Consider the following 4,840-nt stretch of genomic DNA (forward strand, 5'->3'; position numbering starts at 1 on the left):
TGGGTAGAGCTACAGGTCTGTGGTGGAGTGTAGGGCTACATATGTAGGGCTACAAGTCTGTGGTGGAGTGAAGGGTTTCATAGGTAGAGCTACAGGTCTGTGGTCGAGTGAAGGGTTACATAGGTAGAGCTACAGGTCTGTGGTCGAGTGAAGGGTTACATAGGTAGAGCTACAGGTCTGTGGGTGGAGTGAAGGGTTACATAGGTAGAGCTACATGTCTGTGGTGGAGTGAAGGGTTACACAGGTAGAGCCACACACACACACACACACACACGCACACACACACGCGCATGTACGCACGCACGCACACGCACGCACGCACGCACAACACACACACACATGATACAGATGGCATAACTATAAAAGTGCGATGTATTTGTATTCAGCTGAAAAACGAACAGGACTTAATAGTACTGCACGCCAAGGATCACGACGTTCTACTCAAGACGGCGAAGGAACATGGCCGCTGCTTAGAGGAACTGGAAGCGGGCAAGGAAAAGGACGAAGTAAGAAGGATCCATCTCCCTGTCCTTATTTCTTACAGCATCATCCACGCTGCTTCAAATACCCTCACACCGCCCCTATCTCACCCATTAGCGAGACCAAAGCTTGGTAAACTCATTGCCAAATAATTTAATCAATTACATTCAATGAGGATCACATTCATTTATACGTTCAAACATATTCGAGTACATTGCTTTAGAAATGCACCGTACGACAGAACACCCATCCTCTATATCACAGGCACTTGAAGCGTTTCAATAAAATTTAATGCTAAATAAATACGAAATCTATTTACTACCAAATTCTTTTTGTTTCTATACTCTCTTTCACCTATTATTGCCGACAATTTCCTGTAAATGCCGTCCAAATGCTCATCTGTAAACACACGCCGCCGCCATTGCTGCTGCGCTGCACACTGACACATAAATATATAGTTATTGTATATATTTATGTTATATACACACTATATATTTATGTGTCAGTGTGCAGCGCCGCAGCAATGGCGGCGGCGTGTGTTTACAGATGAGCAATTGGCGGAATTTACAGGAAAATGTCGGCAATAATAGGTGAAAGAGAGTATAGAAACATTAAGAATATGGTAGTAAATAGATTTCGTATTTATTTAGCATTATATTTTATTGAAACGCTTCAAGTGCCTGTGCTCTATATATACGCCCGCGTTCGTCAATTTTTGTTCTCTCTCAGTTGGCGTTTTTCTCTCTTTTTTGCGTGCGCATTTCTCACGCACGATGTACGGCGTCTATATATAGGAAAGAAAATGGCTGATCGAGATCATCACCTTCATAAAAGAAGAATGGGCGTCGAGCAAAGACGACATCGCGAACTTAGAGAAGGTAGTCGAACAACTTCGTCAAGTTGTCGAAAACCGCGAGGACGGGTTGGTGGAGATGATCAGCCAGCGACTTAAGGAATTGAGTTTACGCGACGAAAAACCGACGGGTAGGACTCTGGTTTAGTTTCTCACCGTCATCCTCAATTATAGTCTATGATCAGGGCCGTAGGCTGAGAAAATTTCTCGGCGGGGGCAAAATTTAATGACTCGACTGTGTAAAGATGAGCGACGGGCGCAGCTCTTGATCGACGTCCATAGTGTGGTAGCGGTGGGTCTGAGACAAGGCTTTCACGGATAAGTGACCAAAAATTTCCTTATTTACGATTATTAACTTTTTTTATTTTGCTCCAAAATCTAGGGAGGGGGCAGCTGCCCCCTTGCCCCCCAGAGGCTACGGCCCTGATGATACAAACAGCCCTGTCACACGTCAGCTATATAATAATAATGTATATACCGTAGATAGAATACTAATATTATCACAACCATTCGACATTCAATTCCAAATCTAACATAGAGACGGCGGGTTCACATAAAGTCTGTGTGGCCGAGTTTTAACAATCTAGACGCTGCTGCGATTTGACGTCATTTGTCTTGTTTTCAGTTGTGATGATAGAAGCATCGTCAGACATAGAACAGCATCCCAATAGTGCATCGCGCATCACAAGTAAATTTGGTAAGCTAACTAAAGCTGGGTTTACACTACCGACTGTGTGTTGGCGAATTGGCGAATTGGACGACACATTCCCAACTATGAAACCGACAATCGGCAGTGTAAACGCAAAAGTTGCGCGACCAGCCAGCAGATCGATAGCAACTAGTTGGGAGTTTGAACATGTTCTATTTTCGCCAACTCGGAGTTGCCGATTGGCGAAATTGGTCCAACTCGCCAATTCGCCAACATAAAGTCGGTAGTGTGTAACCCAGCTTAACGTGATGTCAAGAGTGACCCCCACCCCAAGTAAAGTCTGTTAGTGGACCTCACTCCACACCCCCAAGTAAAGTCTGTTAGCTGACCCCACCCGCACCCCAAATAAAGTCTGCTAGCTACCTTGCTCCTCACCCCACACCCAAGTAAAGTCAGTAAGCTAACTAACGTGATGCCAAACGTGACCCCCCGCCAGTAATAGTCTGTTTAAGTTGAACTAATGGGAGAGGAGGGAGGAAGTTAAAGGAGAAAGTGAGAAGATGGAGAGAGGTGAGATCAAAAAGAAGATAGGAGAAGAAGAAAGATCGATGAGAATAAACGGAAAGCGAACATAAAAATGAAGAAAAGTAAAAAAAAAAAGAAATAAAAGAAAAATAAAGAGAAGAAATAAAAAGAATAAATAAAGAAGAAAAAGAAGAGAAAGAATAGAAGAAGACGAAAAAAAGAAAAAAGAATAAAAGATAAGAAAGAGAGAGAGGAGCGAGAAGAGGAAAAATGAAAAAAGAAAAAAAAGGAGAAGAAAGCTATGAAAAAAAAATATGAAAAAAAAATAAATTCAAAAGAAAAAAGAAAAGAAAGAAAGTGAAAAAGAAAAAAAAAGGAGAGAAAAAAAAAAAGAGAAAGGAAGATAGAGAAAAAAAGAAAAAAGAAGAAAGAAAGAAGGAGAAAAGATTGAATAAAAGAAGAGAAGAAAGAGGAGAGAAGGAGAAGAAGGAAATGAAGACCAGAAAAAGGAAAAGGATTAAAAACAAAGAAAAATATAAAGAAAAGAACAAGAAAAGAAAGAAAAAATAAACAAAAAAGAAGATGAGGAGAGGGAAGAGAGAAGAGGAGATGAGAAAGAAAAAGAGAAATAAAGAAATGAAGCAGAAAAAGAAACAAAGAAGAGAGAGGAGATATAAAAAGAAAAGTAGAGGAAAAAAGAATAGGAATAAAAAGAGATCGGAAAGAAGAAAGAGAAAAAGAAAAAAAGAAGAGAAGAAAAATACAAAAGATAAACACAAAAAAGAAAGAAAAGAAAAGAAAAAGAAGAAGGATAAGAGAAAAAGAAAAAGAAGGAAAAAAAAAAAAAGAAATAGGAAAAACAAAAGAAAGACAAAAACAAAAGAGCAAAAGAGAAGAAAAAAGAGAGAGAATAAAAAAGAAAACTATAAATAAGATAGAAAAAGATAAAAGAAAAAAGAAAAAAAAAAGAGAAGAGAGAAAACAAAAGTAAGAGAAAGAAAAAGAGTAAGAAAGACGAGAAAGAGAGAACAAAGAAAGGAGAGAAAGGACTAATAAGAAGAAAGAGGAAAAAAAGAAAAAAGAAGAGGAGAGAAAGAGAAAAGAAGAAGGAAAGAAATAAGAAGAAAAGGACCGAGAGAAATAAATACAAAGAGAGGAAAGTAAAAAAAAGAAGAAAGAAGAAAGAGATAAAAGAAGGAAGAGAAAGGAAAAAGAAAGGGAAGACGAGAAGAAAATAAAGAAAATAAAAAGAGAAAAATGAAATAGAGAAAAACTAAGAAGAAAGAGAGAGAAGTAGAAGAAGAAATAATAAAGAAAAGAAAGAACAAAAAAAAGGAAAGGAGGAAGAAAAAAGAGAAAAAGAAAAGAATAAAAGAAGAAAGAAAAAGACAAAGAAGAAAAAAACAAATAATGATATAACGAAAAAAGAAGACAAAAAAGAAAAAATACTAGAAAGGAAAAGAAAAAAAAATAAGAGAAAGAGAAAAAGATGAAGAGATATGAAAAAGAAATAAGAAGAAAGAATAGGAGAGCAGCGAAAAAGGAAAAGCAAGAAATAGGAAAGAGAAAAAAAAGAAAAAAGAATTAGAAGGAGAATAAAGGAAGAGAAATAGAAAAGAAATAGATAAAGAATACAGAGAAAGCACGAATACAGAGTGAGAAGAAAAAGAAGAAGAAAAAAAAAAGAAAAGAAAGAAAGAGAAAATGAATGAAAAGAGAGAAGAGAAAAGAAAAAAAAGATAAAGGAAGAGAAAAGAAAAAGAAAAAAAAAACAAAAAGAAAAAAAAAGAGACAAAAGAAGAAGAAAGCGATAAAAGAAAGGAGAGCGAAGAGACAAAAAAGAGAAGAGAAAAGAAAAAAAGAAAAAGACATACAGAAAAGAAATTGATAGATGAAAAAAGAAGACAAAGAGAAAAGAGAAAGAAAAAAATGAAGAAAGAGAGAGAAAAGAGGAAAAAGAACAAAAGAGATAAGAATCAAGAGAAAAAGGAGGATGAGAAAGAGAAAGAAAAATGAGAAAAGAAAAAGGAATAAAAGAAGATAGAGAAAGGAAGAAAAAAGACGCAGAAAATAGAGGAAAATAAGATTAAAAAAAAAGAAGAAAGAAAAACAAGAAGAAAAAAAAGAGATAAATAGATAAAGACATGAAAGAAAAATGAAAATAAAAAATAAAAAGAGAAAAAAGAACGAAGGAGGATAAAGAAAAATAGAATGAGGAGAAAAAGAGTAAGGAATAGAGAAAAAAAAATAGGAACAGAAGGAAACGAAAAAGAGAAGAGAAGAGGAAAGATAAGAAAAAAGAAGAGATTGAAAAGATGGAAAAAAAAAAAATA

This window comes from Priapulus caudatus, unplaced genomic scaffold (assembly GCF_000485595.1).
Source record: "Priapulus caudatus unplaced genomic scaffold, Priapulus_caudatus-5.0.1 Scaffold2492, whole genome shotgun sequence".
Classification (NCBI taxonomy): Eukaryota; Metazoa; Priapulida; class Priapulimorpha; order Priapulimorphida; family Priapulidae; genus Priapulus; species Priapulus caudatus.